General features: G+C 33.7%; 1 protein-coding gene across 1 annotated transcript in view; it reads left to right on the top strand.

The window, feature by feature from the left end:
- The window catches only part of LOC141453154 (homeotic protein antennapedia-like), a 1,160,806-nt gene that overhangs the window by 101,501 nt on the left and 1,033,140 nt on the right, over positions 1-26,165 (top strand). The window lies entirely within an intron of this gene.

Here is a 26,165-nt window from a genome sequence, read left to right on the forward strand (position 1 = left end):
TCTTTTATTTAGTTTGTAAAAAATACGACCTTGGTTTAGACATGACCATATCTCAAAGGGCATTTACCTTTTTTTTAAGTATTTAGTTATTTACATGTTGTTTTTTTTTTTACTTTGCTCAGAAAAGTTAATGTTAAAGAATGTACGCTCGACTTATATTTTAAAATAATATTTCTATCAAACTGCGCATTTTGTGAGTTATTAAAGAAATTACGTGCGGTAATAATTTATCTTATTGCTCAATAGAATAAACAGCTGTTAATGATTAATTTGGCCATATTTACCACTTAATTTAAGTCTTAATTATCTTTTTATATTGTATTTTATGAAATATATAAACTTAGCAGCATTTATTTCTGTGGCTTTTTGCTGATGAAATAACAATTCCATATGAAACATTGCCTCCCTAACATTTACTCATTTCCAATTTATTTTTTTACTGCTAATTCCCTACTTATAAAACACATGAAGAATAATTAGAAAATATGTTTCTGCACAAAATAAACGTTTCTAAATTAGTGTGCTAAGGCAAGGTAATTAGTAGTTAGAGGGAAGGTAAAAAATTGATGCAAAATTATTATCTCATTGCCTTATGGTGGCATTGGATGTTCCATCTGTTGGGAAAACAGTCGTTGGCCCTACCTTATATACCGCTGGCTTGACATAATTGGATATTTTAAATGATAGGTTATTCTAGTTTGTCTATTTTGGTCAAAATAATAGGCACTTAATCTTTCAGAAGTATCTGTCCCGTACCTTCTTCTCTGCTAGTCGTGATCCCTCTATGTCCAATATTGATGCTGATCGCCTAGTTAAGATTGGTCCTTCTTTCTTTAGGCATCCAAACTAAAAAAAAATATTTTATGAGTTTTTAGTTTGAAAACCAGTTTCACAGTTATTGCCATAATTTATGAATAACTTCAACAGTTTTATCTCTGAAGGTAATAGATCATCTTTCTTGTACGTTCATCGTATCCTTGAAGACTTCGTCACATCGTGCTCCTAGTGATGCACGCATCTTTTTTTTTTTTGTTTTTTCTTGGAAACCGAGTGTTCAGCATTCAGTAAAACTTGTGGAATGGACTCTATAATGAGAAATGAAGTGTTCTCTTACTTCTTAGCGGTGAATTCAACCGGCTGATTACTCTGCGAACTTCGTTCTTACTTCTTCTAAAGGCCATTCACCTCAGTTTAAGTTATCCCCTCTACCTTGGATGCTGTGTCATGCAAAACTAACCTGTAATTAATTTCAAGTCTGCCTAAATAACTAGACGACTTCTTGTTCCTCAATTTTGCCACGTATCTTCTTTTTTTTTTTTATTAATTAAAAATATTATATTATTACATCACTCATCAATGTATTGCAGCGCAAAGCTCAGAGAGGTGCAGAGAAAATTACTTTAAATTAATAGTGCAATGAATGTCCTAGCTGGAAACGGGGTATAAGATGCGTGCGGAACTTGCGTGCAGTACGATTTACTTCCAGAATACAAATTTTTAGCAAGAAATGACCGTATATTATAAGTGAGTGAGCAGTTAGGTGTTATAGAATTTCGCCGCACCGCAAGCAGTAATCACACAGGCACAAATACAGGGAAAAAATGTTTCATAGAACAAAAACGAATTCTTGCTAAAAATATAGGTTTTTTTTTTTGGTTCAAGGAGAATGTTTCTGGGCCGTCAATTTGCCAAATTGGCTATCTGTTGTAAATGCAGCGTATTCCAGAAATCAAATTAGATTGATTAACTACTCCTAAAACAAGTCAAATCTAAATATATAAATTACAAGTTTTGTTTATTATTAAAATCTTTTTAATAATTTATGACAGTAAAAATGTTTTATTAATAATAATTTAAAATGTACGTTGATTTATTGATTCTACGCTATACATAAACAAAGTAATTCTAAAAAAGATGCTCGCGCAGAAAAAATTAGAAAAGCAGTAAAAATAAGCTGTAATATAAATGAAAGTTGCATTGCGTGTTGGTTGCACACTGCTTGCATATTAGCAACATCGCGTGAGATGATTTCAATTTTAAAGTTTTTTTTGTCTCTATTCTAATAAGTAAATTAATATTAATATTGTAAATTCTGTAATTAAAACAATGTTAAAAAATCTAAAATATTGATAGTAATTTATTTATTAATTATTTGTAAACTTTAAGCTGTTTTTGTGGAAATTAAAAACGAATAAAAATAAAATTTGAAGCCAATTAATGATGTCTCAGTTTCAATTCATGAACTTGCTTCTAACTATAGCTTGACGGATGGCTTCAAACAATATAGATGCTTGATGAATAGTTTCATCATTTGGGAGTGCTACAGCAAAATGTAGGACACAATAGCTGTATTTGGGTCATGGTAAAGATGACCCAAAATTACCTCGTAAATTAGTAAAAAAAAGAGAAAAAGTAGATAGAGGGAATTCCGAAATACAGGTGCAAAACCTCTTCTTTATTATAACTGAATAGGTTTCCATGGCAACCAATAATAACTGTATCACTTTTTTTTTTTAATTATTTATTCAGTTACAGTCAACGCATTTTGCGTTATAAGTAGGGAACGGATTCGTATGTATTTACAGATTTTTTTCTAGGCAATTTACAGACGTTTTTCAACTAGAAGTATTCATACTGACACTTTTTAAGCCGTTTGAGTCTACTTTTATTTCACATATTTCCACATATTTGGATGTTATCGCATATTTATACATATTTGATTAAAATAAATAAATATTTCTACATATTTAATCAAAATATGTACATATTTTTTCATATTTTTCATTTTGGCCATATTTTCATAATTGGGAAGTGGTTGACAGGAACTGTGAACCACAGTGGGTACAATGGTTATTGTAATTTACACAGAATGCTGCTAAACAGTGACGGGCACTTGTTAGTTCTTTGAAATTGTCTGACGTTGTCTGTTCTTTCAGCTCGTTCGTTGAAGTGTCCAATTCATTTCGTTCGGTCACTTATGTATTCTTTTTTGGGTGAAATGCCACGAACATCGGCCTCAAACAAACAACTGGTTGCTAAATATCTTCGCGAGTTTCCAGCAGAACTTTTTCGAAGTGATGGAGACATTTTGTACTACACAGCTTGTGACAAGCGCGTTTCTTGCTCTCAACGTTCCCAAGTCACCCAACATATTGCCACCGGATCGCACATAGAGAATAAAAACAGAAAGAAAGAGAGAACATCCTAACAAGCCTTCCTTACATCTCCATCATCAAGTAAGTCTACTCTGAGTACAGATCTGTGTCGGGCTTTGGTTAGAGCAGATATCCCTTTCCACAAACTTAAAAATCCTCATTTCAAAGGATTTTAGTCGTTACAAGTCCATCTTACGCCCAGATCGTCGTCACTTTACGTTTCAACGTTTGAAATTTCATGTGGTTGCAAACAATTTCGAAGAGTGAAGTTTTCAAAATTGAAAATTTAACACATCTTTTTATAAATAGTAAAAATGTTCTTTGTTGTGTAAATCATTATAACTTGTAAAAACAAATTATTTTGTTCCTAATAAATTATTATAAATTGTAAAAATTTTCTTTTCTTGTATAAATAATTATAACTTGCCCCCCCCCCCAAAATTCCATTTTCATAAAAAAAAATGTCCATTTTACTTAAATATTCCAGAAAATATTTTAAGAAAATCACATATTTTCCACATAATTGACGAAAATAAATGCATATTTTAATTAAATATTTGGCATTTTTAAATACATAAAAATCCGTTCCTTAGTTATAAGCAACAATGATAGCAATAAATAACATTCACACATATCAGAGTGGAGAAGTTACCCAGCGGTAACACTCCAATAACATTCTACATTCTACTGACTCTCTTCATCAGAGAAGAGATCGCGAGGCCACTGTCTTTTAAGACGTCTGAAAGTGTTGTCTGAAGTGATAGATGTTGTACCAGTGGATTGTGATGTGTTTGAATATTAAGATGGAACTTTCTGTAACGTGTTTTTGCAACTTGTGTGACGAAAGGAATGTTTAGGTCTGTGTGAATGGTTTGATTGGTGACGTAGAAAGGAGCGTTTAACTGTAGAGCGAAGAATTTTAGACTGCAAGGACTGGATCCTTGGCAGATTTGAGCATTTGGTTGAACACCGCAGTTTGATGCCATAAGCCCAGACTGGCTTTAATATACTTACATAAATAAGTCTTTTGTATCATTACTTAAAATTAGGTTTCACAGATATTTTAAAATGAATATTTCTGTAATTAATTGAATTCTTGTTGGAATACCAAATTAAATAAAACAAAAAAGGTTGTGAAAAGAGATTTAAACAGTTTTAATAATTGCTATTCTGATTGAATTTAAATAGAAATTATTTATTTTTTTAAGTTCTTATTCGACTGCATTTTTAATTATAGAAGCTTTGTAATATTTGAGTTATCGTTACACTAACAAGTGCAGTTTATGAAGATCGCATGTCGCCGGGTCGTTTAATAAATTATTTTTTCTATCTATGATATGAAGGAAGGCATTGTTAGTAAATAAACCATTTAATGAGTACTTACTATAAATTATTTTACAAAAAATAATAACAAGGAAAGAGGAATTAGTGTAGACATTATGAGAGCTCTGTTGTCGGTTATGATCGCCATGAATGGCATGTTTCTCACAATGAATCAGCAGTTGAATAATGGTGTCTAATCCATGCGGCTTACATAGACCAAGCATGCTTCTAACGTGTATTATACTTTTTTTCTACATGTCTTAAATTTACTTTGTCTTGAGGAAAGTGTCAAAATACTGATGTATGGATACTTTGCGGTTAAGCCCATCTTCTTTTGCCCTTAGCCTTGGATTTAAAGCACCTTGAATGTTTAATTTTACCCTTAAGCAGGTTACTTTGAAGTTTGTGGTCAATCTGATCATCTGATCCTCCAAACTTTAAGTCTTTTAAGGCGCACATATTTCAATTTCTAAATTCCATTAATATGTTAGCTGTATAAGTTTTTTTCCCATCATCATGGTTTTATGCAATCACCTCCTGTACGCCAGCAATCTTCGTCATCTCTTCTAATCGCTTTAATTTCTGTTTCCATTGTTCTAAACCTGTCTTAGCGACAGGCACAGTGTGGATATACCACTTCAAAACCTCATTTTAGGCCTTTGCTGGCACTGTTTTTCTCAAATCTTTGCCTCTCCAATTTAATTTGACATTTCAAAATTCTAATTATTTGTAAAAATATTTAAAAAAAAAAACCTCTCGGATTAATTATACTTATTTCGAATGAACACTGAGTGGAATTTGCAATGCTGGATGATCTCTAAGAAGAGAGATTCCCTACTTCTAAGCATTTTTGTTCTTGATTCTGACTTGATTCGAATTTTAATCTTCAGAGATTAACAATTATTAGTATGGCGACAATATTGAAAAAAACCTAATACGTGGAATTCAAATTTCTTTATACAATCCTGATGATTCAGTCTCTGAAGATGCAAGAAAGCAGGAAACTGTAAAAATGGATAAAAATAAAAAGGAAAAAAGAACGCCTAATAATGGCAGATGAAAAGCACTGAAATAAATTTACTCAATAATTATCAAAGTTTTACTTAGATAAAATTACCTAAGCCCCGAAGTAATTTTAATTCCTTTACTTCTTTGATCAATCGTTGAGAGAAGTTAAGGAGTAATAAATAATTTATGAGGCCATTGCAGCTTGTTAAAAATAAAATTATATTTTATATGAATTAAACTACAGTATTATGTTACTATTAACGGAACTAATTACTGAAATTAATTTTTTTTTATTTTAATGTACTTTTTTTTTTAATTCAGCCATTAGTTGCTACCATTACATTGTTATTTCCATTTTCTTATCCATGTTGTAAATTACAACTAATTTATCCAAAAAAGGAGACATTCTTGAGAAATTTATAAATAATTAGCTTCTTCATTTGCCCGAATTAGGAAGTATGATTTATTAAAATTATTTAACTCAAATTGTGTAGCGTAAGTGGAACAGGCATGGTGATGGATAATGTAGTAACGGCATTATATAACTCGTTACTATAACTCGAGGTTTGCTACATGGCTGAATGTAGAACGAAGAGCGCTCTGCTGGTGGCTGTTGAACGCGAGTAACGTTCCCAAATTCTTTGATGGAGAGTTTTTAGGTTCTGTTTGGAGAGATATCGGAATTAAACTTGACGATTTTAGTGGTAATAAGTGGCGAGTAACAAGTAATAGAGTCATTGCTTTTTATTGAATTGTTATCGACAATTTGTAAAACCTATTAAAGATTGAGCAACCTCCAAGAGTTCGTGAAGTGGGTGGAACTTTACAATGGTGGCTGAAACTATGGAACTCTTCATTCTTAACAACTCTTGACTATAGGCAGAAATTTTTGTTTAACTAGCGCTTCAGCAATTACCTAAATAGAAAATATTCTTTGTAAATTATTGGATATTAATAAATTAAATGATTAATAAGGTGGTTAAACTGGATTGATCTTTGGCTGCTGTAAGTTTTAGACACAGAAAACAGTATCTATCAGTGAATTCTCAGATACAAACAACAGTATTTATCATTCATCAGTGAGTTTTCAGACAAAGAAAACAATATCAATTTCTTAGTCAGGGAGTTTTCAGACAAAGAAAACAGTATCTATCACTCGTCAAAGAGTTTTCAGATAAAGAAAACAGTATCTATTTCTGCTCAGAGAGTTTTCAGACACAAAAAAACAGTATCTATTTCTGGTCAGGGAGTTTTCAGACAAAGAAAAAAGTATCTATTTCTGGTCAGGGAGTTTTCAGACAAAGAAAACAGTATCTATCACTTGACAAAGAGTTTTCAGACAAAGAAAACAGTATCTATTTCTGCTCCGAGAGTTTTCAGACACAAAAAAACAGTACCTATCACTGTCAGTGAGTTTTCAGACAAAGAAAACAGTATCTATCACTCGTCAAAGAGTTTTCAGATAAAGAAAACTATCTATCACTCGTCAAAGAGTTTTCAGACAAAGAAAACAGTATCTATTTCTGCTCAGAGAGTTTTCAGACACAAAAAAACAGTACCTATCACTGTCAGTGAGTTTTCAGACAAAGAAAACAACATCAATTTCTTAGTCAGGGAGTTTTCAGACAAAGAAAACAGTATCTATTCCTGGTCAGGGAGTTTCCAGATAAAGAAAACAGTATCTATTTCTGGTCAGGGAGTTTTCAGACAAAGAAAACAGTATCTACTATCACTGTCAATGAGTTTTCAGACACAGACTACATGGTCTATCACAGGATCGTGACAGACAAGATATTGATATCACTGCTCTTTAAAAACTTATTTTATTATTGTTACTATTAACATTTAGTAATCATCAGTCTAGTGCTAACAATCAGTTTTATTGATTATTTACTCAATTTTATTCACATCTCATCGTACGAGGACTTAATTTTTTTTTTATAAAAAAAACTATTATTCAAAGAATATCTTGGGAACTCACCATTTGAGTTATTGACCGAAGGCAACGATTAAGTGCAGAGATATTTAATGTGTTTTCTACATTCCAACTAAATGTTCATAAATGTTCAACACCAAAAATAACTCCATATATTTTTTTTTCAGTTTGTCCGTAATATACACAAACCGAGATGATATTTTTATGTACCATTTTGCTATAATTTTCAAATATTAAAATTAACTTTTCATTTCCAAAAAATAATTTTTTTTAAAGAGGCCCACGGACTGGGGTTATTTGTCTATTCCACCTTAAACACGTAAATTCATTTACAGACATGTATGAATTATTTCTCCTTATAAACTTCCAAAAAGGTATGCTATATTTATATATATAGTATATAAGATGTACGCAAGTGGAGAGCCGAGGAAGATAAATCTAAAAGTTATTTATTAGCTATGTTCAAATTAAGATTTCTGTAGTAGTGGGGGGGCAAGAGAGGTATATAGGGGGGGAGCTTGCCCCCACAGGCAGAGCTCCGCTTCTCTTCTTTACCTCTTCATAACGGTAATTATTATTTATTATATTTCTAATTAATTGTAGTTTCTGTAATCTTTTTATTTCGGCGAAATCCAACAGATTTATTCATTTTACGTAGGTTCCATTATAAATAATAATGGATTTATTGTGACAAAAGTTGAAGAATTGCATTTAATAAATGTTTAATTAAAAATGATATTTTTGTTTTTTTTTTTAAACTGCATGTCCTCACTATGTAGGAGATCTCTGTAGAATTTATAGCAGTCCATTACTTAATATTTGGAGCGATCCAGGAGCAATGCCAGTGTCTTAGGAGTATTGGAAAGTATTGACGTTCAGAAATTTGAATCGATTCCCACACGATTTTGTCTCACAAAATTCTTAAGATTTTTCAACACCTCATACATTTTCTTAGATTTTTTAATACATAGGTATATACTTTTAATTAAAATATATAAAGTTCGATATTCCTAAAATCTTTTTCTTTTTTTTTGTGCGTTTATTGTGCTACAATCAGCGCGTTAGCGCTATAAGTAACAATGATAACAGTGAACATGTCGAAGTAAATGAGTGGAGAAGTTACCCAGTGGTAACACTCCAAAACATTATATGTTTAGTCACTCTCTTCACTTGAGAGGAGATCACGAGGCCACTGACGTTTAAGACGTCTTGTCGGGTTGTCAGGTAGAGTTCTAGAAGAAAGATTTTGAGCTAGAGGATTTATATGAGATTGCAGGCTGAAGTGGAGTTTTCTGTATCGTGTTTTAGCAACTTGGGTGACAAAAGGAATGTTAAGGTCAGTGTGTATAGTCAGATTGGAGACATAAAATGGAGCGTTTACGATAGTTCGAAGTATTTTAGATTGTAGCGATTGAATCCTTTGGAGATTGGAGCGTTTGGTTGAACCCCACAGCTCTATTCCATACGCCCAGATGGGTTTTAAAATAGAAGTATAAATCAGTCTTTTGTTGTCCAGAGAGAGTTTAGATCTATCGTCCAAGAGTCTTTTAAGTAGTCGATAGCGTCTGTTTAGTTCTGTTCTTTTTAGTCTAGTGTGGGGTTTCCAAGAAAGTCTTCGGTCTAAGTAAAGCCCAAGGTAGCGGGCAACGTTCACTACTGGTAGAGGTGTTAGGTTATAGATGACTGGAGGAAGAGTAATGCGACGAAGAGTGAAGGTGATATTTTGAGACTTGGTTTCATTAAGTTTAATAGCCCATCTCTTGAACCACTGTTCTAAGGAGGAGAGATGTGACTGCAGGTTTCTGTGAGCAAGTACAGGATCATGATTAGTGGACAGTAAGGCGGTGTCGTCTGCGTATGTGAGAAGTGTGGTGTTAGGATGAGTTGGTATGTCTGAAGTGTAAATGGAGTAAAGAATTGGACCCAGAATGCTGCCCTGTTGAACTCCAGCGTCGATAGGTGTAAGTGGGGAGAAAGAAAATCCTATTTGCACTCGGAAGTATCTGTCGGACAAGTAAGATTTTAGGATTAAATATAACGTGGCTGGTAAAATATTCTTAAGCTTCCACAAGAGACCAGTGTGCCATACTATCTATACTATACTAAAATCTGAAACGGAAGTTTAGAGGGGACCCTTAATTCTTGCACAAAATAGCCAGAAAAATTTTTTTTATAGAATAATTGTTGAAATGAAAGTAACAGATATCTATATTCATCTCTTTTGCTGTCTGATTGAACCATCATAACGGTTGATTGCCAGTTTCAGTCATAACTTTTAACTAAGTACGTTAAAAATGTTCCACTGCCTTGCAGATAATTCTACAGGTTGAAAGCTTGACATGAAAAACAAATTGTTTATAACTGGAGTTCTAAACGTTGAAATTAAGGGAAATCCGTGGGTAAAGGAAGTGCTCATGGAATAAAACGTTTTCATTGGAAATTTGATTTTAAAAATTATCTCAGCGATAATTATACGATACTGAAAATGATTATATCGATATGGCGTACTCAAACTATAGATTTGTAAACATTTTTCAAATTTATAACCTACTTTGTATCATTGTTAAGTTTTTATTGTATTTTTTTTTTTTTTTTTTAAATACCGTTTTGTGTGTTTTTTTGGTGGCAATCAGAATATAAAATAGGGACCCGTTTTGTCGCTGGCGTCTCACTGGCCACTGAATCATTCAACTGTTGACGGCCCAGTTATGACGTCCTTAACGTTGTCCACTTGTTTGCCGGAAATAAAAAAAAATAAGAGCTACATCCTGTTTAGCTCTCGACCCTCAACCCCACAGGCTTTAATATTTTGCAGAATGTGGTGATTATTTTTTTTTTTATTTCACTTCCCAAATGATTAATTCTTTTTTTGGTTATTAATTATTGAATTTTTCGATTCTTTATTACATTATTATTAAAATTAAAGTGCCTAATGGTGCTCTTATCTTTTCAACCCTAAGGGTCCCCTCCTAGAAGTAGAATTCCAATCTGTCTCAAATGTTGAGACTTAGAATAGATTAAATTATGGCGACCTCAAGGCCTACGCCACTGCGACCCCTTTGGATCTATTGTGGCTCCCCGACTTTAGAGCTCGCTCTCCAGACCCGTCCGTTTAATCAGACTCTTAATTCTGGAGAGTGACTCCTGGGTAAAGCTCACAGGCCTTGGTTTTTCCTCCCTGAGAAGTAACATCCTTAGCCACACGAACCTTTTGGGAGATGTTGAGACTTAGCCTTTGAACTACTTTATTTTAAACTTCACCTGCTTGTCTGTAGCTTTTCGTCCTAAACAAGAAGATTTCAAAGAACATCAAACCTAGAATTTAAATTAGAACCAATACGCTTCTTTTCCTCCAAAGCCAAATTCCTTTATCTGAAGTTGCATTCAACTCAAATCCACTTATCCAAGCTCTCTCAACCTTAACTCTTCCCACGAACCCTCCTAGACATTTAGGGGCCACTGGCCGCGCAACCATTTAAACGCTATACCTACAGAGAAACAGTAGCACTGAATGGCCTCCGTTTTTGAAATTAAGGGTACGTTCACAACGGAGCTGTGAGCATAGATGATAGCGGAGATGATAGCAGTGAAGCATCAGCGCTTATAGAATAACCTAGTACATTCTTATGTGAGCGTGCACAACGAAGCTTCGACTATTGGCTCATACTCGCTGGTATAAACGAGCATAGATGATAGAATTGAATTTTTCATTTTTCTGCTAGCTGAACTCAAGTATCGGAGCTTCAAAATGGAGGTAGAAAAATTAATTAGTGCTGTCTTTACTCATTATTTTTGGTTATTATTTTATTATTTACTTTTAAACAATATTTTGTTTTTTAAATCGTGCTTACATTTATTTTTATGTGTATTTATTTGTTTTTCCTCAATATAACCTTACCTCAGAGTTATCACTAGTTTTTCTTCTATAGTTATAGGATTTCCATGACAATTTTTCCTACTTTTTCTTAATTTTGACCTTATTTTTTCTAAAATTTAGTCAAATGTGGTTGGACCCATCCTCACATATTCAAAAAAACGATCCGGATAATTTCTAAGTTCCTTATATAAATAGTGAAATTCGCCCAAAGTACTTCGTTTTTTATTTATGGTATGTACATGATATTTTCTACATTTTTTTTTTTTTAAATATACCATTTGGTTGCTGGTGAACATAAAAACTCTTCTTCACTACTCGGGCATGTTGCATGTATCACAGCTCCGTTGTGCACACTAATCAGCGATTATATTTTACTCTATCAGTTATCATCTCTGCTATCATCTATACTCACAGCTCCGTTGTAAACGTACCCTAAGCGAGTGTATGAGTGCTGTCTATAAGTCAACGCACACATTAATGTACATTTTATATTTTTTTACTGACTAGTTGTACAATTCTTGAATAAAAAGAAAAAATAATTAGAACCAACACTTTTTCAATCAACTTGAAATTCAAAATTTGATCTTTCTAACACAAAATATAAAATTGATTGCTTGCTAAACCAATCAACATTCTATTTTAATTAAGTTGAAAAAACAAAAAATTCCCTGAATAATAAATGCAGGAACAGTAACTGCCGGCTGGATCTCTTACCTTCGCTGATTTCACACTTAACTCAGCGAGTATTCCTTTTCAAGTTAATCGTGTAATTTCCTGCACAGAACCGCTTATTAGCACGACTACTTTGTAACACTTCATCTGCGTGCTTCTCGTCAATGATTTATATCTCTCGTTCAAGATTATTTCCTTTTCATGACCAAATTGCTTGAGTAGATTTCGGCTAGTTATTCTCTATTGTTGCTTTTTTCACATCGTTCCAATAGATGCTTGGCCCAAAATAGCGCCCTGAAAATAAAAAAATATCAAAATTAGCATAAAACTATTATTCTGTTTTGAATAAGCTGTTTTTTTTTTTTTTTTGTAGTTGTACGGTTTGTGAAAATTGTTTTGAAGTTAAATATTTGAATTCAACATTACATTTATTGCTTTCATTGAATATATCGTTAAAATAAAATAAAAAAAAACTCAGATTTAATTTAAGTTTGGTCTAATGGAAAGCTTTAGTCATGAATTAAACGTAAAAACCCAGGAAAGCTTACAAAATTGCGTAATTTGTTAAAATTTCTATCTGAAATTGAAGTAAAATTCACTTTTATTATCAGAAGAACATGATAGTAAAGGAGCTCGTCTTGGAATTTACACGGGAAGGTTACGAAAGAGTGTAGGTAAATACCAGCCAATCAAATCTCAAAAAACTGATCACCATTTTGCCTATTTTCAACTTAGCCAATGCGATTCAAGAATCATACTAGACAATAAAAAGGGCCTGCTCTACTACTTCTGATTGGCTGACAGTTTCTTCCAATCTGAAAATACCTTTTAACCACGAATCTACAACGAGCTCCTACATTATGTTTCACTAGTACAAAAGTTGCATTTTTCACTGTTTTTAGATAGAAATTGATGTCATATTACCATTTTCTTTTATATTCTATTGCATTTAAGGAATTATTGACCTTCAATACCTAATACTAATTTCTTATAGTATTAATTACTATTAACTCTGTAAATCTTTAGCCCTATTTTAATAAGTGGTGGTTAGAGCTTCCCTATGTTACATTAAAGTACTATCCGGTTCTTACTTCTACTAAGGAGATATTTTGCAATCGTTCAAATTGCTGTTGCATGAACCTATTTGCATTTATGAACTGTCATTTGATTTGAAATTTTGAATGAATTTGGATATAGCTTTTGTGGATGTCGACGTCCAAAACATAAAAATGGGAGTTTACTCCCACTTAATTAAGGACAATTAAGGATCCTGAACAGGTAGACATAACTTTTATTTTTATCCATTTTGATCAGTTGAAATTACTCTAGTCAACTATTCAACAGTAATAATATAAATATTTCAAAAACTTGAAACGTAATATTGAGTTTTGAAGAAATAGCAAACTAGATCCAGTATTTATAAATTAAATCAGGCAATTACAGAACATATGTTAGCTATTATTATTTAGTTTCTAAACTTTCTCTCATCTAAATTATCGACCATTTATTAATTCAAAATTAGTTCCAAAATATTTACTCATTTGCCACTTTTTTAAACCTTAAAATTTTCTACTTCTAAACGTATAAACTCACTTCCACAACATTGCGTGACGCCTGAACGTACATCGTCTTTCCAGTCTGACAATGTATTTAGAAAGAATTACTATTTTTATCGGCTGAGAGTACGACTTCATAAATTTGTTTACCTCATGCTTACTTATGTTACTTTGGACATTTTTTTTTTTCTATTACTTTTTACTTTTTAAGTAGTGACTTAAAACTTAACCATTAATCTTCTTTACGGCCCTAATCGCACTGGTTTTTCTTCTTTTTTTTTTCCTTTTTTAGGTATAGATCGATTTTAGTTTATTTTTATATTTCTTGAAAACCGTAAATCACAGGATATGAAGACTAAGTATAAGTTTTGCCGGAATAATTATTACCTTCGTAAAAGAAAACTGTCATTTTAACGTCTTTCATTTTTCCTGGGGGGCGCTACTATTGCTGCAACCTTTTTTAAGCTCGTTAGTGATAACTTAGGCCAAAATTTCCTTGGATTTAGATCATACTGCTCCAGTGAATGCTGGGGTATCAGTGTAAATGTTGTTCTTATTATTATCTGTGATTTTATCCGTTCTAAATTTTGGAGTCGAGGCTCAAAATATGTTTCTTATAATAATAATAATAATAATAATAATAATAATAATAAAATAATTAAAAGAGGTTTTCCCTTATTTAGGAAAGCTACTTTGTCTTTTTGAAGAATAGTGATTTACACATATAATAAAATTTAGATAGGTTAGGTTAGGATATCTTAAGCAAGGAGAGGAATATCAAGTACACTCCTCCAGAGTGAATGTAGAAAGCGTGTGTGTATTAGTAAGAACGTATTTATTGGTATAAATGTATTTATTATTATGAATGTATACGATAATATTTAAACATTAATGTATTTTCTGATGTGAATGTATTTATTTGCGAAATAGTTAGTGCTCATTTTGTGCAGGTTAGGTAAAATGATTCTTGAGTAATCCGCTATTAATAGCCAAAGAATGGTGCAAAATGTTAAGCTGACTTCTCCCTGTCGTTAGATACGATGGTAAAGAGAGCAAGTCAGGAACATCATACCATTACCTCCTTGGCTCTCTCCGCCTTTGACCATTCAAAGGCGTTGTTTCGGATGCCCGGTATTTTTTGGGCAAGAGCCAGTCTAGACTTTGAGGAATAAATTCGAGTGGAAAGAGAATGAGGCGCTAATAACCCAGTGGTTGATGCGCCAAACAAAAATCATAATAATAAAATAATAATAAAAATAATAAAACTACCCAGGAGCAACCTCTTCAGAATCTCCAACTGGAATGTTCCCTAGTTTATTGAGCGATTGTAGAGCTACGGTTGTCTTAAAGAACTAGTTCAAAACAGCTTGTGTAAGGAGGAGAATAGGGAGAGAGAAATCATTAATGAGAGAGTAATATCTAGACGTTAAGACCGTAAAAGTTGTGTAAAAGGGTTGAGTGAATGGAAGTTAAAATAAGGTAAATGCAAGAAAATATATATTCATAATAAATAATAATATCCTTCTAAAGAATAATCAGTGATGAATGATTAAAAAGAATGATGGTAATGCGGATAATAGCGAACAGAGCAAAGGTATTAGCTGCGGCTACGATTTAGATCTGCTGGAATCCCGTTTACTCCACAATCCTCTGTCTCCAGCCTTCTTGTCGGCTATCGACAGCTCTTCAGCGAATACTAGGCTAGGGTTTTCGCCTTGCCACCCCATTTATGGGCTATTGGAATCAGTTTAATGTGTAATAAGGGCTGAATCTGGTAAGTTTAGCCCTTCTTATATAATTTATTGTTAACTAGCCATTACAAAAATTTATTAAATAAATAATTTAAGAAATTTTGAGGAATAATTTCTGTTTATAACGATTGACTTGTTTGGTTTTTTTTTTATTATTCTCAAAAAATTCCCATAAATTGTCTCTAATTTACTCATAACGGAAGCCTGCTCGTAGGACTGTAGCCGTACCTATTTCCGTTCTTATCCTGCAGTCGAATGGGCGCAAGAATCCGGTCCTGGACAAAAAACTAAAATCTCTGTGATATACTTTTTGAATGCCTAGTATAAATTATTACTTTTTCTATAAAAATAATAACCGTGAGTGGCCAACGGTGAAAACATCATCCGAGTTCACGATATAAAAGCTTGGATGACGTATTGCACTTGATATATTGTGAGGTCATGGCGTTAGCTTTGTATTGCCTAGGATATAATACGTATACCCATAACAAAACAAACATAAAACACCCAAATAATTGTGCAGTTCAGTTTCGTACTTTGAAATACAAGAGTCTCTCGCTCAACCACTTCCATTACTCACTGGTGAGTTCGGTAGCCAGTCCCTCTCTATACTACAGCTGATATCTTGTCCACTAGCACTTCCTCCGTTTGTCCAGCTGGAATTGCAAAACAAAACTCTGCTCATTCCAGCCTACAGTGTAGAGTACGACACAAATTTTGGCCTGATTTCAAAATTTACCATGTACTAATAAATCATTATTGAAAGCGTCCTATCATCGAGTTAATGAAAAAGGATTAATTTTTATACTTAAAAATTATGATAAAAAATTAATTATAGTTATAATTTTAATGAATGATAATTACTTTCATTTTTTTATATCCATTCTATGCTTAAAAAAAGTCTGGTTTCATTTTAACAAATCTCAACCAATAATTGTATTAGATTGAGTCAGATTAAATTAGGCATTAAATCACTTTTACTTATGTCATTTTCCAGCCTCTTTTTAATTTTAAGTTCTATGACGCTACAAACTTCTCGCCAGACTACTTGACAAACGTTCAAAACTTAACCTACATAGCAAAAGTCTCTTATAACTACTGTTACTGCGACCTATTTGGTCATACGGCATCGAAGTATGGGGATCGACTAAGCGTTCCAACTCTCTACGCCTCCAGACATTACAGTCAAAAATACTTTTTAACGCTCCGATCTATGTATTTAACCTCACTATCCATAATGACGTCAAAATCCCCTTCATTACAGATCTTGCTAACACTCGTTTTATCAAATTTCATTCCTCTACAGTAGCTCATCCTAACCCTCTCATAGAACACCTATCTTCCTCCACATTACCAGGTAATCCTCTAAGGAGATTGAAGAGAAGATGGCCTCGTGATCTTCTCTTATCTTAAGCACGTTACTGGAGTGGCACCACTCATGATTTCCTTTTATTTCTTTTCTCTTTCACCATATTTGCTTGTTGCAACAACCGTTGCAGTGGTAAATTACAATAAAAGATTAAAAAAAAGAAAAAGTTTTATGACAAAAATCTTAACTTTTACGAATCCCTGATTTTAGTTTTCTATACATTCGTATCTCCTCCATGGTGCTACCAACTATTCTGGTCGTAGATTACATCTCAAAACTGATTTATTAAACTTTGCCTGTGAAATCAGTTTAATTGAAAGACGAAAATATGGAAATAAATCACTACTTAAGAGAAAAGACTAACTAGTGGTCCTTCAGGAAGCTGGGCAGGCTGATCTTTTAGATTTTCTCTTTCCAAGTGTCTCTTACAGGTTTTCTGTCCAGTGAAGGACATTTATTGTCTTTACCTGTAGAAAAACATTCAAGCAGAAAGCACAATAAAAAAGGCTTCAGGTGTTAATGATGTGGATGCGACTTAAAAATAATAATTTATTGCGAATAGTTAGATGATTTCCTTTTGTCGCAACATAGTGGCCAAATTCAAAAGCACTTATTAATTTACCTGGATCATCATTTTTCTAGCATGCAATAGTTCATTCTTCTAAAAGTTTTAAGCATAGGAAAGACTTTATGTCTTCTGTCCAGTGATAAGGTTAGCCTTAATGGACAATCATAAGGTGTGCAATTAACGCACTCATCCAGAATAGATTTACGTCTCCTTTATCCTTTCATTTATCATTGAACAGGCTCCTCATTTTGCCTTTTAATTTCTCTGTAAACTTAATGGCGAATGAGACTTGAATTCATTTCCTTCCTCAACTCAGTGTCGAGAAGAACAGTAGTGCATGATTGATATTCGGGCTGTGTTGTTTGACCACGCTTCAGATTCATTTGCGACCAATGCGCAACAGTTCCTTTTACTAAGAACATTGTAGTTTTATGTTCTGAAGAACATGATTTATTTCTTTCGATATTTCAAATGGAAACAATAAACATTTATTTCATTTCTTTAATTAGTGGAGCCCAATCTCTTTGGGTTATCGTGAAATCAATAGAAATATCGAGCCTAGTTACCGTTCTAATATTCTAGTAGCAATTTTTCTATTTGTAACAGCATTTTGAGCAATAAGACTGGCAGCATATGGACGCCAGTTGTGTCAGGCTGCGCAATACTAAACCACAAGGTTTCCACCGGCTGAAGGGTTTTTGCAGGACTAGTGGTTACCGTTTGTCCTGGGTCGGGTGACAGTAGGCCCCAGCTTTGTTGTGCTACCACACACCGTCTCAGTGAAAACCGGGTCACTGATATATTACTTTTTTTTTGAAACAATAAATAAAGGGTTTTACCTATGTTTTAATATAAAGGATGAATTATGGGCACCGCTTCGGACATTGCTCTTTTCCACTCAGGTTGGCTCTGTCTCTAACCTGGAGAGCTCACTCTAATATTTCTCCGTCCATCTCTCTTTCTATTGCGCTCTCTCGCAGAGGGTAATTAATAACTTAGTCTTGGTTGGTTCAGTGGAAAGTTGGAGGCAAGCTAGCCTTCGCACGCACACTCAGCCAGTGGAGGACTAATTGTCTGTGTGTACGTGTGTGGGAGCTCGTGGGGGGGGGGGGCTCTCTCTCACTAGGCCGATATTGTTATATCTAGCTCAATGAATCATTTCAACATGAACTGGTCCAACATATACGCTCTAATACCAACAACCAACCACATACAATTCTCACCACACTAGAATCTATTGTAGAACTCGCAAGTTCAGCGGCAGCCAAGTAGCGCCGCCCTGAGAGCGCAAGTTGTGGTGAGCCCGGAGGTCGGCAGTGTTAGACTAAGAGTTGGCCAGAGAGAGATAGAGATAGAAAGACTAACTACTTTCTTCTTTTGAAATTACTTTAATATCTGAAGATATAGTACAGTGGATCCGCAGCTTAAAACTCTTTCCTTAAAACAATCTAAAATTTTCGTCATTTGAGAAATCCTAAGCGATGAATTTTTTTGGGTATCCTTTCAAGAAAACAGATGGAAAGCAGATCCAAACATTAATAATTCTGAAAAGCCGATAAGAACTCAGTGAATTTAAGTTTATTTCATAGAATAAATTGATTCTGCATTTTACTTTAAATTATTTCGAAATATAAGCACTTCAGGCGCAACAACTAGCCAATAATATTGAATTTACAAAACATATCACAGATACTTAAAGCCTTAATTCATGATCTACATCGTAATACTTCTAGTTTTGACTAATAACTTATTCTCTTTAAGAAACTTGACAATAAGTGGCAATTACTGCAAATATATGTTTCTTAAAACCTTTAGGCACAATTTTGGGATGAAATTATAGTCCATCAGTTTTTGTTGCACTAACCGAGAACCTTTTGTTTACTATTGTTACGTAGACGGTTGCGTTATCCCAGATTACTCCCAGAAACTCTCCGGACTTGGGTTGGTTCCATTGATTAAAATAAAAAGTGCAAAATTTAAGTAATTTATTTTTTTCTGGCACGATTCACATCTAACTGCACACCTAAATTAGGTGTCGTAGCAAACATATTTTACTATTAAATTCTCATATTAACGGTTAATTTAATTCAAGGCTTTGACCAGGAATTGAACTCAGTACAACGTATTAGCTTTGCGGCATCGCCTCTAAACGCTCGCGGCTGTCTCTATGGTTACGATAGGTAAAAACTGACTGAAACTCAAGATCCCGTAAATTAATAGAATCTATTATCAACTTTTTAAATCTGTTACCATCTTATTTAAATTGGCTATTAAAAACAATTTTTTTACACACAGAGCTTTGAATTTAACAAAATTTGATTGGAGCATTTTGGATTATATTTCCTGGATTTTATTTGTATTGATTCGTTTACTACTTTCAAGTCCGTAAATAGGTTTACATAACTATGATGTAAATCAATACTTTGCTGTCTGAATTTGTTATTTGTAGAGCTTGGAGTGCCTTTTAATATGTGCTTTCTATTTAATTAAACGGAAATGATTCTTTGAAGGAATCTAATACCATCCACAGATTTCCCTCACTTGAATTATGTACGAGGGTCGTTTGAAAAGTCCGTGCAAAAATAAAAACTACTTAATTTTTTGGGGTAAACCTTTTTTATTTTTCAACATAATCTCCTTTTAGGCTTATACACTTCGTCCAACGCTGCTCTAGTTTGTTGATCCCTTCCGAATAATAGGATTTGTCCAAGTCTGAAAAATAGCCATTCGCTTCTGCAATCGCCTCCACGTTTGAATAAAATCTTTTTCCCGCCAGCCATTTCTTCATATTGGGGAACAAATAGTAGTCCGAGGGAGCCAAGTCTGGAGAATAGGGGGGATGTGAAACGAGTTGAAACCCTATTTCCATTAATTTTGCGACCACAACTGCTGAGGTGTGAGCTGGTGCGTTGTCGTGATGGAAAAGGACTTTTTTGTGGGCCAATCGTGGGCGTTTTTCTTGCAGCTCGGTTTTCAAACGGTCCAATAACGATGAATAATATGCACCTGCAATAGTTTTACCCTTTTCCAGATAGTCGATGAGGATTATTCCTTGCGAATCCCAAAAGACAGTCGCCATAATCTTTCCGGCCGAAGGAACGGTCTTCGCCTTTTTTGGCGCAGATTCCCCCCTTGGTAACCCATTGTTTAGATTGTTCTTTGGTCTCAGGAGTGTAGTGATGTATCCATGTTTCATCCACAGTGACGAAACGACGCTTATAGTCCTGCGGATTCTTCTGGAACAGCTGCAAACCGTCCTTGCAACACTTCACACGATTTCGTTTTTGGTCAAGCGTGAGCAATCGCGGCACCCATCTTGCGGATAGCTTTGTCATGTCCAAATGTTGTTGCAAAATATTATCTACCCGTTCATTCGAGATGCCCACAGCACTAGCAATCTCACGCACCTTCACTCTTCTGTCATCCATCACCATATCATGGATTTTATCAATGATTTCTGGAGTAGTAACCTCAACAGGGCGTCCAGAACGTTCAGCGTCACTTGTGCCCATATGGCCACTCCGAAAATTTTGAAACCACTTATAAACTGTTCTAATCGAAGGTGCAGAGTCACCATAATGTTTATCAAGCTTCTCTTTAGTCTCCTGAGGCGTTTTGCCTTTCATAAAGTAGTGTTTAATCAACATACGAAATTCTTTTTTGTCCATTTTTTGAAAATCACTCGACTTCCTCGATTCAAACGAATGCCAAACACAAAGAAATAGACCGATCTGGCTGAAACTTGGTGTGTGTTCTTCCAAGAGATGCTACTAACTAAACATAACCTCGATACGCGCCAGTAGTGCTATCTCTCTGACTTTGCACGGACTTTTCAAACGACCCTCGTAGAACAATTTTTTCCATAAATCTAATACATGTTTTTAAACTGACTTTGTTCGACATAATTTGCCTATTTTGAATTATCAACTCGAATTAATATTTTTTACATTAACGTTATTTATCAGTGTTTTAAAATATCTTCTTTTTTTTAAATTGTACTTACAAAAACGGTTATAAATTTAGATATTTAGGATGTCAAGAACACGTTTTTTTGTTGTTTGTTTGGTTTTTTCCCCAACAAAAATAACCTCAAAATTAATGCCAAAATGAATTCTTTAGAGCGCCTAAATGATGCTCACTCAGACTAATTGTTGCTCACTGAAATCACGAGAAAAAAGGAAACAACAGTTTTAAACATTGAAAATGAAACAACTTTAAATCGGAATGCAGGGATTAAAACGACTATTTTTTTTTCTCTCTAACAATTATTTATAAAATATTAAACGAAGTTGTAATTGTTTACTATTGTGTGGCCTTGTTTGTGTTTGTTATTTCTGTAATTGATAAGCTGATAAGACACTTGACTTTGTTTTTTTTTAAAGAAAAGTTTTGAATAAATTTGTGCCCTAAAATTTAAAAAATTATAAAATAGTTCAAATTTAAAAAAGTGTTTGTTAATATCCATAACAAGTTGGTATTTACTAAGATGTAGTTTGGCCAAAGGGAAAAAATAAAATTAAATTTTCCAAATTACAGAATGACGATTTAAGTGATTTTACAGCTCTTGTTTGACATTAAATTTTTGCTTCATCAAGAATGGAATTATCGAACATTTTTACAGAATTTCATTTTCACTTTTACTTTGGCCAAATCTCTCTCGCTTTGTTTGTTTGTTTTTAATTAAGACGCGTCAACTTCTGTATTTGACGCTCGCAAGAGCCTTTTTCAGGAAACAAGTGTTTTCACACCACAGGCACAACACTGTCTGAACACGAACTGCGAGCTGAGGCAGGCAGCTGGTTTCAATAACTCCGTGAACTCCATTTGAGTACCCAGTGTAGAAACCATTAAACTTATGGCTCTCCACTCTACCTCCTTGTTAACTTTACTTTCGAAATTAATTTTAAAAGTTGATTGCGGTTATCTATAATGGCTATCTGATGATATTGTGGTATTTTATTTTTTTATTTCTAAGCTGACAAATTGTAAACCTTTAATCGTCTTCAAAGATTGGCTCATATTACTGAATAGATACATTGATTTCTCTAATTGTAAACCACAAAGATGACAAAAATTGAAGGAAATAAAGATAAAGATAAAGAAAATAAATAAAAAATAAAGACCAAAGTCGTTTAAAGTTAAGAAAAAGAAGCAAGCATCAAAGATGGTCTCCTTACGTCAGAAATGAACGTAAATACGTTCACGTAATTAATGAAATTATATATTATTGGGCATAAGTTTCTAATTACGTAGGGACTCATATCTAAACAGGAAAATTATATTTGTAAACTCAGTTTTCTGGTAATGTTCATTATTTTAAATTATTAGGCTTATAAGTGGAACACGGTTCGTTTGGAGTGTTTAGTAATTATTTATTAATTAATAAAGATAACTTGAAAAGAAAAAACATGAACGCTGATTTACGGTCGTCAGCATAAAACAAAGGTTTTTTTAATATCCATTTAATGAACTAAGCATGACAATTCAATGAACTCATTGACATGATCTTTTCTTGAAAGACTTAGCGATCGCCTCAGGTGAATCGTAAAGATTACAAACGAGTACTTATTATAAATCTTGGATGTCAATTTTGTAATGGAGAAAGTAAATTGCTCTTTGGTACAAATTAAAACGGTTTTGATGATGTTTTATTAGCTGGGAAGATCTATTAAATTTAACTGCATGTAAATTGTAACTTGTAAAGATTATTTAAGAAAGATAATTTTAAAATTGAATCAAGAAGAACAATGTTGCTTTTTTTTAAAACATATCGCATTATTAATAAAAAATACCACTTGATGTTCAGCGAACTAATATAACAAAGTAATATTTATTTGTACATACGGTGACATTGACAACAAAAAAAAGTATAAATTTTAAATAAATACCAGTAAAATGCAAACTGCACTATCTTTTTCAAATGGTGTGTGAACTGCACAAACCATTATTTACAGAAAAACATGTGAAATGTTCTATATTACAACCGATAACATTTTGTTATAAGAAATATTATTTATGGTAACTTTAAATAATGTTATTTTAATAAATACTTATTGATAAATGATTTGATTATTTATTATTAACCTCCTGTTAAATATTTGATTTCATTGTAGTTTATAGGTTATCAGTAGTGGTTGACATTATTATTTTTTGGCAAAACGATTATCATTGTTGGTTACACACGTTTCTGCAATTGTTTTTTTGTGTGCTGCCTAAGGTAGAGAGAGCCCCCTATACGTGGCTAGAATGATTAAATTTGGTGAATACAACCCTGATTTAAAAGTAAATTCACTTAGGTTCTGGCATCTAAAAATAGAGAAATACACGTAATTATAAAGTAAAATGGAATTGTATTGAAGCAACTGTACAGAATAATTTTCTGGATGAATTCAGTAGCCAAGAACAATATTCTTTTAATAAACAATATCTTTTCCAGGCGTTAATTAAAATGGTTCTAGAATTTAAATTTAGTATAATTTAATTATTTAACCATTTTTTTGATTAAAAATAAAAACAAAAAAAGTAAAATAAAATCAAAACTTAACATGGCCTTTTTTTCCTGACAGAATGTATTGGTTTCTGTAAACATGTTCTACCTTCACCACTTGAAAACATCTCCCTGTTCTGTACCATGCACCTGTAACACATTTCTCCCTGCGGCTGGTCCCAGCTAACTATACAATGATTAATTACCTATATCGATTACTTGTATCGATACATTCTACCCACACATAAACAGTACCTGACTTGGAAATTTTTAGAATATTAGTTAAGTGTTTCAGTTTTATCTTATCTTTGTGCTGATCGCGAACCATTCGCGTCTTTTTTAAAAAACTTGATTATCTTCATTATTTCGATGATTATTAAAGGACTAAACATTTAAATTATTACAGCTACAAAACTAGTTAGTTTTATATATTTTGTAAAAACTAAGTGCCTAGTTCATTGTAATTTACGCTGCAAAAGAATTAACCAGCAAATAATCGCGTTAGTTGCAAATAATTAATTGAAATAAATACGAGGGTCGTTTGATAAGTCCGTGCAAAGTCAGAGAGATAGCACTACTGGCGCGTATCGAGGTTATGTTTAGTTAGTAGCATCTCTTGGAAGAACACACACCAAGTTTCAGCCAGATCGGTCTATTTCTTTGTGTTTGGCATTCGTTTGAATCGAGGAAGTCGAGTGATTTTCAAAAAATGGACGAAAAAGAATTTCATGTGTTGATTAAACACTACTTTATGAAAGGCAAAACGCCTGAGGAGACTAAAGAGAAGCTTGATAAACATTATGGTGACTCTGCACCTTCGATTAGAACAGTTTATTAGTGGTTTCAAAATTTTCGGAGTGGCCATATGGGCACAAGTGACGCTGAACGTTCTGGACGCCCTGTTGAGGTTACTACTCCAGAAATCATTGATAAAATCCATGATATGGTGATGGATGACAGAAGAGTGAAGGTGCGTGAGATTGCTAGTGCTGTGGGCATCTCGAATGAACGGGTACATAATATTTTGCATCAACATTTGGACATGACAAAGCTATCCGCATGATGGGTGCCGCGATTGCTCACGCTTGACCAAAAACGAAATCGTGTGAAGTGTTGCAAGGATGGTTTGCAGCTGTTCCAGAAGAATCCGCAGGACTTTAAGCGTCGTTTCGTCACTGTGAATGAAACATGGATACATCCTGAGACCAAAGAACAATCTAAACAATGGGTTACCAAGGGGGAATCTGCGCCAAAAAAGGCGAAGACCGTTCCTTCGGCCGGAAAGATTATGGCGACTTTCTTTTGGGATTCGCAAGGAATAATCCTCATCGACTATCTGGAAAAGGGTAAAACTATTACAGGTGCATATTATTCATCGTTATTGGACCGTTTGAAAACCGAGCTGCAAGAAAAACGCCCACGATTGGCCCACAAAAAAGTCCTTTTCCATCACGACAACGCACCAGCTCACACCTCAGCAGTTGTGGTCGCAAAATTAATGGAAATAGGGTTCCAACTCGTTTCACATCCCCCCTATTCTCCAGACTTGGCTCCCTCGGACTACTATTTGTACCCCAATATGAAGAAATGGCTGGCGGGAAAAAGATTTTATTCAAACGAGGAGGTGATTGCAGAAACGAATGGCTATTTGTCAGACTTAGACAAATCCTATTATTCGGAAGGGATCAACAAACCAGAGCAGCGTTGGACGAAGTGTATAAGCCTAAAAGGAGACTATGTTGAAAAATAAAAAAGGTTTACCCCAAAAAATTAAGTAGTTTTTATTTTTGCACGGACTTTTCAAACGACCCTCGTATATTATTACTTCAATAACTTTGATAATCTACGCAGGCATCTAAAAATATTTATGGTATTTATTAATAAATCAAAATTAACCATTGAATTTGGCCACACTTGGTTAGATCCAGCTTGTTTTGAAAACCAGATAGTGGTGACAAGCTGAAATAATCTGTTTTCTAAACATTATCTTTGTGTTGTACGGTATTATATAAATTTATTTATTTTCTAATTTTAGACAACCCGCCTGGACGTACGGTATTGAATTGTGGGGTTCAACGAAACGCTCTAAACTTCAACGAATTCAATCGCTTCAATCGAAAATTCTCCGCACTATCGTTACGTTTCAAGTCTAACAATCCACACTGACTTAGAAATTCCTTTTGTAAATCAAATTGTCCGAACTCGCAATTAAGACTATTCAGTCTCATTCCAATCCTCTTGTCCGCCATTTATCATCTCATCACCTTCCAGATGATCCTACTTAGCGATGAAAACGCCAGTGGCCTAGTGATTTTCTCTCTTTTAAGAAGAGTCGTTAATCCTTAAGATGACTTAGGTTTGCTACCACCGGTGTACCTTCTCCCCTCAGATATAGATTTAGAAAATACAAATTTTTTGAAATGGTTGATTGCTCAAGAGTAATAATTGTTCAAAGGTTTCCAG

This window comes from Rhodnius prolixus, unplaced genomic scaffold, assembly GCF_049639745.1.
Source record: "Rhodnius prolixus isolate KJV_2025 unplaced genomic scaffold, Rpr scaffold_3, whole genome shotgun sequence".
In the NCBI taxonomy this organism is placed as follows: domain Eukaryota; kingdom Metazoa; phylum Arthropoda; class Insecta; order Hemiptera; family Reduviidae; genus Rhodnius; species Rhodnius prolixus.